The 12,015-nt window shown below is 42.8% G+C and overlaps 1 pseudogene; it reads right to left on the minus strand.

Annotated features, from left to right (window-relative positions):
• Positions 1–11,019: 11,019 nt before the first annotated feature.
• Positions 11,020–11,969, minus strand: LOC119568801 (annotated as a pseudogene).
• Positions 11,970–12,015: the final 46 nt, after the last annotated feature.

Raw genomic sequence — 12,015 nt, forward strand, 5'->3', positions numbered from 1 at the left:
TTATATTTTTAATATCATTTTTATTATTATAATTTTTATTTTAAAAATATTAATTATTATTTATATTTTTTTTTTTTTTTTTTTATTTTCATTACTATTTTCAAAAATTTAAAAATTTTTTTATTTTACACCAATAATTTAAAATTTTTTTATTTTAAAAAAAATATAAAAAAAAAAAAAATATAAATTAAAATAATTTTGATATATATAATATTTATTTATTATTTCTTTTTTATTTTTTTTTATTTTTAATTATAATATATAAATAACCACCACCCCCAAAAAACCCCCATCATTTTCCCCTTTTAAAATCACCCCAAAACCCCCACTTATTCACCCAAAAATTGATTTTTTCAAACAATTATAAAACCACCCCAAAAAAACACCCCAAAATTTATCCCCCCATCTTTTAAACCCACCCATATAAATGACCAAAACAAAATTAAAAATGGTTTTCACCCCCATCATATTTTTACCCCTACATACCCCCAAAATTTTCAAAATACCTAACCCCCCCCCCCAAATTCCCTCACAAAATAACCCCCTTATACACCCCATATTTTATTCCAAACATCACCCCCCAAACCCTAAAACACCCCCCAAAAAAATTAAAGAAATAATTTCCCCCCATTTTTCCCTTTATCTTAGTTATTCCACTCATTAATAAATATTACATTAACCCCCATTCCTTTTTTATCATTTTTTGATACTATCAATTTATTATTTTCTTTTCATTGTTATCTTTCCCCCTTTTTAATAAAAATCATCATCACCATTTATCATATATATCCTATTTATCTTATATCTTCACCTCATCATATTATCCCCCCCCCAAAAATTTTTTTTCCCCCCCCTATCATATTTATCATATATCAATTTTTTTTATAGAAAAATCTCTTTAAAATCTCTATATACAAAAAAAATATACACACAAACCAAAAAAAACACCCCCAAAACCTTTAATTATAATAAAAAAAAATATATTAAAATATTATAAAAAAAATTTTTTTAAAAAAAATTTTTTCCCCATTCATAATTTCCCCCCCCCTTTTAAACCCAAAATTTTTTTAAAAAATTTTTTCATATATAAAATATTTTTTTTTTATTTCCTTATATTTTTTTCCCCCTATATTTATATATCTCAAATTTTTTAAAACTAAATTTTTTAAAAATATATATTTATATCCCCCCCATATATATTTAAATTTTTTATATATCTTCATTTATTTTCATCACCAAATTCAATCCCCATCCCTTCAATTTTATTACCAAAATTTTAAATTTATAAATCAAAAATATTATAAATATCTATTTTATATTCTTTTCATCGTATATAAAATCCTCATATCATCTTTATCATCACACCACAACACCACCACACATCACCACCATCATTATTTCCATCATCACCCTTTACCCCAAAACCACCACCACCCCCCCCCCCCCAAAAAAAAATCATCATCATCATCACCACCCCACCAACCCCCCCCTTTTTCACCCCCACCCCCCACCATCATCATCTCCCACCACACCCCCCAAACATCACCAAACCCCCCACCATCCCCCCACACCCAAACACCATCCACACCACCACATCATATCATCATCCCACCACCACTCTCACCCCCACCACCTCACATCATCACATCATCACACCACCCAACACCCCCCCACCCCCTCCCCTCACTCTCACCCCCCCCCTTTACATCATCCCCCAAAGCCATCACCATCATCATCACCCACCACCACCCCCCCCCCCACCCCCATTTCCCCTCACACCCACCCCAACCCCTCACATCATCACCACCCCCACCTCATCTCATCTACCCCCACCTCAATCTCTTTCACCCCCACCCCCCCACCACCCCACCACACAAACATCTTTATCATCAACCCCCCACCACAACCCCCATCATCCCCCCCCCCCACCCATTTAAAACCCCCCCACCACCCCCACCCTCACACACCCCACCACCCCCCACCCCCACCCACACCACAACCCCCCAAACCCCCCCCCCCCCCCACCACCCCCACCAACTCTCATTAAACCCCAATTTTCCCCCCCCAACCACCTCATCTACCCCCCCAACATCATTTTCACACCCCCAATCCTTTTTTTACACCCCCCCCATCATCTCATCACACACCACCACCCCCACCCCAAAAAACATCACCCACCCCCCATCCCCCCAACCCACCCCCCCCCCCCCCTCCATCCCACCACCCCCACCACCATCCTTTTCCTCACACCACCCCACCTTAAAACCCCCCCCAAACAAACCCCCCACCCCACCCCAACACAAACCCAAACATTCCCTCATCATCATTCATCACCCCATTCACACCACCATCCCCCCCCCCCCCACAAAACCCCACCCCCAAAAACCACCACCAACCCCACCACCACCCCACCCCCAAATCATCTCACCACCCACCACCCCCACCATCATCATCACCCAAAATTTGACTTTTATCATTTTTGTTTATAATTATGGTGCCCTCACTTTATCGCCCCCTTTTATTTTTTTTTTTCAGCTTTTTTATCAATTTTTATCATTGGAAGTTTAAAAAAAAAAATCAAAGTCCCTCATAGATTTAAAAAGTTTTTTTGGGATGAAAAATTTTTTTTTTATAAAATAATAAAGGACGTTTCATTTTTTTTTATTTTTTTTTAAACTATTTTTTTTTTTTTTTCCCCTCTCTTTGTTCTTCTTTTTGGGTTTCGTCTTTATTTGAAATTACTTTCGTGATATTTTTAAGATCATAAAAAAATTGTTTTTAAATTTTTTAATTATAGAAAGAAAAATTCTTAAATGCCCTTGTTTTAAAATTTTTACGACTTTACCCAAAATAAAAAAAGAAGATACCTATATTTTTTTTCAAAAAATATATTTTTTTCCCAAAGTAAAACCTCTTACATATATCTTTTTTCAAAGATATTTTTACCCACGTATAATCCTTTGCAAATCTTCCTTGGGACGTATATGCAAATACTATTGATTTAAAAAGGGGCGGAAAATTTCCCAAATTTTCATTTTTATTTAGACTTTCATCCCTATAAAAAAAAAATTCACATTCATTTTTTGATGTCCCCCCGGGCCGCGATAGACCGATCAGGGCCCAATTTACCTGACCTGAAACCTTTCCCCGAAAAAATATCTCATGATAAAAAAAAAAGGGGACAAAAAGACAGAACAAAAAAAGCATAGAAGAAAGATTAAGAAAAGAAACAAAAAGAAAAACGTTACAAAAACAAATGCTTTTTTTTTTTTAAAACCAAAATAATAAAACTTTTTAATTGTTTTAAAAAGGGGAAAAGAAAAAGGGAAAAAAGTTTGGGTATAAATTTAAGGGCATTTTCTTGGGACATAAAATGGGCAATGGAAAATTTAATTACCAACAAAAATATTTTAAAGTAAAAAGAGAGGGGGGGGAAAACGGTGGGAAAGAGAGAGAGAAGGAAAGAGAGGGGAGAGAGGGGAAAAAAGAGGGGAGGAAAAATAGGGAAGGAGAAGGGAAAAAGAGAGAGAAGGGGAGAGAGAGAGAGAGAAAGAGAGGGGTGAGGGGGAGAGGAGAGCGAGAGAGAGAGAGAGAGAGAGAGAGAGAGGAGAGATAAAAAGAGGAGAGAAAGATAGAGAGAGAAAGGGGAAGAGAAGAGAGAGAGAGAGAGAGAGAGAGCGAGAGAGGAGGAAAAGAAAAAAGAGAAGAGAGAGGAAAAATTTTTTCATGTGTAATTTAAAACAAAATTTTTTTAAAAGGAAAAACTAGCAAGGGCCACATCTGTTAGTATGCTTGCTAAATTGCAATCGGGTTTTTTCTGAAAAGAAATACTTTTTTGCCAATTAATTACAAGCAGCGAATAATGAGTTAAAGTTCCCGATTTTTTCCCTTTTTTCATGTCAGCTGCTTTCTCTGCCATTTGATTTTTTTTCAAATATTATATATTCACTTGGGACAAAATGCACCCATTTCCCGGGGTACCCTTTTAAACCTAAAAAAAGTTTCTTAGTTTTCTTAAAGTTCTGGGTTTAAACCCAAAGGGGACAACCAGGGGTTTCCGAGAAGAAACACTCAAAATAAATCGTAAAAAAAATGAGCGTCCTGAGTCCGTGACAAGAGGCGGGGGGGAGGGGCCTACGCGTAAGCCCCTCAAGTTTTCCCGCGTTCGTGGGTCAAGCGCGCCCCCCGGGTGTCCCCCCGCACCCCAGCTCGGTTTTCCCCGCAAAAAAACGTCGGGAATGGGCCCGGGCCCAGGGCGGGGTCGCGCCCACTTCCCCGCTCGCCCGCCTCGCCCCCCGCTCGGGGAAAAAAAATTTGGGTCAGGGGGTTCGCGAAAAACCCCCGGGGTTGGGTCGGAAAGTTGGGGGCCGCGCCCTTCCTCGCGTGCAGGAAAGCCCCGCGGGGGGGCTCATGTCCGGGGGGGCTTGAAACCCTTTTTCCAGGGGCCCGCGCCGGGGAGCGGGTCACGCCCCCCCACGCAGTGCACCAGTATCGGCCGCCCCGCCTACGCACTTCCTCAACTTGCAAAAAATGTTTCCCGGGGTTTTAAGGGGAACGGGGGGGTCCCCCCCCGTCACCCCCCCCGTCCAGGGCCCCGGGGGGGGTTTCCCCCGGGAGTTTAACCCCACCCAAAAAACCCCAGGCGGGCCGCCGCGCCCCGCCCCCCGGCCCAACCAGTCCCCGGGACAAACCGGCCCGCCCGCCCCCGGCCCCCCTCCGGCGCCCCCCCCCCCTTTGCCGGGACGGAACAAACCCCCCGGGGAAAAAACCCCGGTTTGGAAAAACCCCCGCGAAAAAAGCCGCTAAAAATTCCTCTTTCCCGGGAGATCTTCAAGCCCCCAATTCCCTTTGCAAGATTTGGTTGGGGATTTGCTCTGCATTTTGGGCCGTTTTTACGGATTAAAATTAAAGGGAAAAAGCCTGCCCCCATGAAGACGCGGGGGCTGCACACGTGCCTCCTCCAAGGTGAGCCACGGGGGTTGTCCAATCAAGGGGTTTTTAATAAGATGCCTTATAGAAAACCTTCCTTTCCCTTTTTTTGGGGTTAAAATTATTTTTAACTATTTTTTAGATGGGAATAACTGCTCAAACCACAAAATTTTCGAATATTATGAGATGCAGCGTTTGACATAGTTCCCCACCGTCAGCTGGGGATGAGGGTGTAAGACGGCCGTCGTTGATTTTTCTTCTGGTTCACGCATGCGCAGAGGTGTTGTGATGACCCTCCCTTCCCCCACCACAACAAAATTTTGGGCCCCCCTTGCTGAGGGTTCGTCCCCCCCCTCGCCCAAGGGGTTGTGCCACGACCCCAGAACAAAGGACAGAGTAGTTTTAAATAGGGCGGACACAGGTCAAGTGAACCTTATCTGAGGCAAGCTTGTAGTCCCACATGGAGACGATATACTGTCTTACATCCAAATGTTTGATCTTTTTGAATGTAAAAGGTGCAATTTTGAAGGGTAGGGTTTTTGGCTTACGCAGAAAGTGACTAAGTTTTATGTTTTTATTTCTGGGAGAAACCGTCTGGTTATGAAAGACACTAGCAGAATGATGCGACCCTCGCCAAGAAAAAAATCGAAAACAAAAAAAAAAAAAAAAAAAATAGTTATTTTTTTTTTCCTCTCTCATCTAAAACGCGAGAAAGTCAAACAAAGCGCGTTTTTTTGGGCCCTTTAATGTGATTTGTTTCTCCGCGTTCCCCCCTTTTTTGTTCTTATGTTTTTTTTTGCATTGCTTTTTTCTTATGCAAATGTCGCACGGGGGGAGTATGAGGTGCGGAGCTTAATTTTTGCAAAGGTTTTAGGGGAAAGGGAAAAACATTAGGATATATATCAGGCACACCACACACCATACACACAACACACACACGCGCACACACACACACACACCACACACACACACCACACACAACACCACACACACACACACACCCACCACACACACACACACACAACACACCCACAAACATACCCGAAACCACCAAATACAAACAACATACACACCAAAAACAAAGGCGCACACCCCCCAAAACACACACACACACAAACACACACCCCAAAAAACAAACCCACACACACACCCCCACCACGCACACCACACACACACACACAACACACACACACACAAAAGTATATATTTTTGGGTTTAATATTTGTGGTAGGTGTATGTGGGGTGTGTGTGTACAGTGTTTGCTGTTGAACCGTGCATAAACATTTTCATAGCAAAACTACAAAATATATTCTTACAACACGGGGCAAAAAACAACTAAATTTGCTAAAAGACTCGGGAAATTAAAGGGCACTTGATAATTTTTAATAAAAATGCAAGCGACACAAGCACGGCATGCACACCACACCCCCCCACACACACCACATCATAAAATTTACTCCCTCCTCAAAAATACTGTCCACACACCACACACCAAATATAATATTATAAAATATTATAATTATATAAAATATAATAAATTTTTTTAAATTTTTGGGTTTTGTGTGTGTGTGTGTTGTGTGTGGGTGTGTGTGGTGTGTGTGTGTGTGTTGTTTGTGTGTGTGTGTGCCCAGTTTTAATTTTATATTTTATATATATATATATATTTATATAATATAATCATATATAATTTTATATATATTATTATATAATATATTTTATATACATATCTACTATTATTTTACTATCATCTTCTCTATCTCTTCTCTATCTCTCTCTCTCTCTCTCTCTCTTCTCCCCCTCCTCTCTCCTCTCTCTCTAATATATATATTTAAATTTTAAAAATATATATATATTATTTATTATATTATATTGTGTGTGTGTTGGGGGTTTGTGTGGTGTGTGTGGTGTGTGTGTGGTGTGTGTGTGGTGTGGGGGTGTGTGTGTATGTGTGAGTATGTGTGTGTGTGTGTTGTGTTGTGTTGTGGGTGTGTGTCGTGTGTGTGGGGGTGTGTGTTGTAAAACAGACGAAAAGAGAGAGAAAAGAGAAAAGGAGAAGAGAGAAGAGAGAAAGAGGGGAGAAAGGGAGAGAAGAAATAGATGATAGAAGAGGAGAAGGGAAGAGGGGGAGAGAGAGGGGAGAAGAAAGAGAGAGAAGAGAGGATGGGTAGATAAGAGAGAGAGAAAAAATAAAAGGGAGGAAAAAGAAGAGGGGGGGGGAGAAGGAAAAAAGAAAAAGAGGGAAAAAGCGAAGAGAGAGAGAGGGAGAGAGAGAGAGAGGAAGGAGGGAGGAGAGGAAAAGAAGAGAGAGGAGGAGAATATAAAAAGAGAGAGAAATGGGAAAGAAGAAGAAGAGGAAAGGAGGGAAAAGAGAAAAGAAAGAGAGAAGAGAGAAGAGAGAAGGAAGAAAGAGAGGGGGGAAGAGAGAGAGGAAGGAGGAAAAAAAAAGGGGGAAAGAGAAGAAAGGAAAAAGAGGGGAGAGAGAGAAGGAGAAGAAGAGAGAGAAGGGGGGAAAAGGGGAAAGAAAAAGATGAAATGGGTAGAGGAGAGAGAGAAAAATGAGAAAGGGAGGGAAAAAGGGGAGGGGGAAGGGGAAAAAAAGGGGAAGGGAAAAAAAAAAGGGGGGGGGGTTTTTGGGGGGGAGGGGGGGGTGGGGGGAGGATAAAAAGAAGGGGAGGGGAGAGGAGGAAAGGGGAGGAGAGGGCGCTAAAAGACAAACAGACAACACAATAAAAACCGAATGGACGGGCTGCCCCGACAGAAGAAAGAAAATGAACCGTTTCGGTGCGAAAAAATTTTACCTTTGGGCGCCACTTGCCAAACGCTTTTTCTTCATTTAAAAACATGAAGTGCAAATTTAAACCCCGGGGGAAAACTTTGCGAAAAATACATCGTTATCCTTTTTTATCCCAGTTATTAAATTTTTAAAAGGGAAAAATATGTGTTGAAATTTGCGTGCGTGGTACGTACTTTGGGGGAAAAGTCAGAGGCAAATTTCAGTGCGGGCAGCGAGCCCGTGTGTCGTGTGGCGTGTGTGTACACGGGGTGGTTGCACGTGTGCCCCGATTCCCACATAAATCCCCATCTGCTAGCACACGAAAAAAACAACATAGTGTGACTTTCAGTGCACCACACACGAAAACACACATTCACACACATTTATACATGTAATATATTACACTCACCCACACCCCCCCCTCCCACCCAAAACACATGACCCACACACATACACATACACACACTCACCCCCGCACCCCCCGCAGCCATTCACCCCCCTACACCCCCAACACCCCTTCCCCACCCCCCCATCCCACACTCCCCCCCCCCCACCCGAAACCCACGCCCCCCCCCCCCTCCAAGCACCCCACAACCCCGAAACTGCGCGCCGCACGCAAATTAAAGGGAACCCTGATTCACCACGCGCTATCCCCGCGAGGACGGGGACAGCTGTCCCAAAAACCTCCTCAAAGCAACACACTTTCAGGGGCGCTGGCGAAGGGTTTGGGGGGGGGGAGGGGCAGGAGGAGGGGGAGGGGAAGGAGGAGGGAGGAGGGAGGAGGAGGAAGGGGAGGAGGGAGGGGAGGAGGAGGAGGGGGGGGAGGAGGGGAGGGGAGGAGGTGGAGGAGGGGGGGAGGAGGGGAGGAGGAGGAGGGGGAGGGGGGGGGGGGGAGGGGGGAGGAGGAGGGGGAGGAGGAGGAGGAGGGGGGTTTTTTGTCTGGTTTATCATTTAAAAGGGGCACTGGGGCGGCCTCCCCTGCCCTACCTTTTTCTATAATGGGTGGAAAATGATTTCGCCATGTACCCCTTTTGTTGTTAAGGGATTTATGGTTGTGTGTCGTGTATTACATCAAAACCAATCCATACATGTAAAACCCTATTATTATATATATATATATATATTAAAATTTTATTAATATATATATTAATATATATATATATGTAAATTTTATATAATATATAAAAATTATATTAATATAATATATTTATATAGATTGAATATATTGAAATATATATATATTAAAATATAATTATATTATATATATATAATATATAATATATATATATATATATACAAAAAAACACATTCACACACACACACACAAATATATTATATATATATATATATTATATATAAAATATTTATATTATTAATATATATAAAATTTTATATAATTTCACACAACAACACATAACACAAACCTATCTGTTTTTTTACTTTTATTTTTACCGGCTATCTTCTATCTATCTATCTTCTATCTATCTATCTATCTATCTATCTATCTATATATATTATTAATATTAGCTGAATGTAATGTATATTGTATAAAAATACACGACCACACACCCCACACACACACACACACACACACACACAAAAACAACACACACCACCACACAAACTACACACAACAAAATATATCCCCCCAAAACACACACACACACCACACACACACCACACCCCAACACATATAATATATATATATTATATATATATATTATATATATATATATATTTTTTTTTTTTTTTTTTTTTTTTTTTTTTTTTTTTTTTTTTTTTTTTTTTTTTTACAGTAGGTTCATGCTGAGCCCCCGTGGTCACAGTATGATACTTAATTGTAGTTTTCATGTTGTGATGCTCTTGGAGTGAGTACGTGGTAAAACCCCCAGTTCCTTTCCACGGAGAGTGCCGGTTTTACCTTTTTAGGTAATCTATCTCTCTATTTCATCCGGGCTTGGGACCAGCACTGACTTGGCTGGCTCGGCCACCCAGTGGTAAATGAATAAATAAATAAATAAATGTATATATCTATATCTATCTATGTCCTGGGTATGGCGTTAAACTGCATCCCCTGCTGCCTTGTAGGTAGCCTCTTCAGGCAAGGCTAGGAAAAGGGGAACTCTCACCCCAAATCCCCCTGCTCCCTTTGTAGGGTATGCCTATTCAGTAAGGGCTAGGTTCACCGCCGACTCTGTGGTGGCGTCGGGAAGGGGCACCCGGGCCCTTAATACGAAACTGCCAATCTAATAATTGATGTGGAAAAAAAATCGATCCGCCCCGGCGACCCATGAGAACAGGGAAAAGCCATTTGAAGATATATATATAACTATCTATCGATCTATCTATCGATCTGTCTATCTATATATGTATATATGTATATGTGTGTGTGTGTGTGTGTGTGTGTGTTTTGTGTGTGTATGTGGTTGGGGTGTGTGTGTGTGTGTGTGTGTGTGTGTGTGTGTGTGTGTGTGTGGGGTGTGTATGTGTGTATGTGTGTGTGTGTGGGGTGTGTGTGTGTGTGTGTGTGTGTGTGTGTTGTGTGTGTGCGTGGGGTATGTGTGTGTGTGTGTGTGTATGTGTGTTGTTTGTGTATGTAAATACAGATAGTTTGTTTAATAAAGAGAGAGAGAGAATGTGATCGAAAGAAAACAAAATGAAAAAGCAGCGGGTAAGTGGTTGTCATCTACCCTGAAAATAAATCACTCCGACCACCACAACCCAAGAGGATAAGAAAAACGCTTTAATAATCAACAAAAAAATAATAGTTAGAAAATAATAACAAATAAACAAAAATCACTGACCTGCAGGGCCTTATGCAAAACGATATACAAAACAACGGAATAGGGCCGGTCTGTCACTTAAGGAAAGTATATTGGGGAGCGAAAAGGGGTCAGTGACTCTTGTTCTTGCTGACAGTGAAATAATACAGGTACTGAGGAACCTTAATTCTTTCTGATAAATTGTTTCCCGACATCTCCTTGAACAGTGACAAACCTGGGGCGTCTAATGGGCTTGGTCACTTATCACTATTATATTCTATTATATTTTACACGCAATATATATAAGTGTCTGTACGCTACACAACTGGCATAATCAGTATAAATTCCCAGTATACAATAATCTTAAAGCATATGATTGACATTCACTGGTTTATTTACGTAGCATGGACGATAAATAGAATGAAAATGAACACGTAATATAATCAGGCAGTTTTTAAAAGAAAACACCGGTTAGTGGATGCAGGGAACTAGCCCTGTTCTAATTCAACTTCTAATACTATAGAGCATAAATTAGATTATTTTTGTCTTACTTTTTTAAAATTTCGATTTCTTCACTCTAAAAAAATCGACCAACTCCGGCTGGCTCGTTGTGGTCGTGGTCGCCGTCCCCTTCTCCGCTATCTTCATCGGCTTCATCGCGTCCTTGCCAAGGTGGGGCTACTGACGCGACGCGAAAGAACATCGGCTGGAAGGCGTCGACGAGGGGCTTTTCCCCCCGGGGGACTTGGGTTGAATGTGTCTTCCAGGACTGTTTTCTTCTGCGTGGGTTTCTGTTGCGGCGGAATGATGACTCTCTGCGGCTGCGGCATCGGTCGCGGGTGGTTCTGCTGGGTCCTCCTGGTGCCGCCCAGGAAGCCGCCCGTCAGCTCCGCCAGGGACCCTAGCAGCGTGGGCTTTTTCTGTTTGAGAGGCTTTCGAGAAGGAATCCACTTTCGAGGACGTGCGGAGGGGGGGCCAAAGGACGGCTGGTCGTGCTGACCACGGGCTTCCGGGCTTCACGAACTGGTAAGGAAAACTGCCTTCGGGTGCGGCCTGAGACACGCCAACCTGGGAAGGAAGTGTGGGCCGAGGCAGCGGGGAAGTGAACGTTGGCTTTAGGCGGATAACGTGGTTTTGCGAAGGCTGAGGAAAGGCGTCCGGCGCAGGAGGGACGTCTTGCTTCGGCAGGGTGAATACAGGGCGCTGCTGCTTTCTGGGGATGAATGGCGAGGGGCATTCTGACGAAGAGGAATTCCCGGGCCCAAAAGGGCTGGCCGGCTTGGCTGGGCCAAACGCCGCTGGCGACCCCAGGGGCACCCGCGGGCTCCCAGGCGAGGAGGGGCGATGACGGAAGACGGAGGACTCGGCACACGGAACTTCTGCCTCACTGCCCCCTGCGCCGGGCGCCTGCGAGTTCGCTGCCCACTCGACGGTTGTCGAAGAACTGCAGAGGGAGAGGCTCCCGGGCCCGGGAACGGGAAGGGCCCCCGGGGTTCCCTTTTCTCCTTCCCCGGGGGGGGGCCGCTGAACAGGCTTTTGGAAGAAAAACTT

Source organism: Penaeus monodon, unplaced genomic scaffold, assembly GCF_015228065.2.
Source record: "Penaeus monodon isolate SGIC_2016 unplaced genomic scaffold, NSTDA_Pmon_1 PmonScaffold_10868, whole genome shotgun sequence".
NCBI lineage: Eukaryota > Metazoa > Arthropoda > Malacostraca > Decapoda > Penaeidae > Penaeus > Penaeus monodon.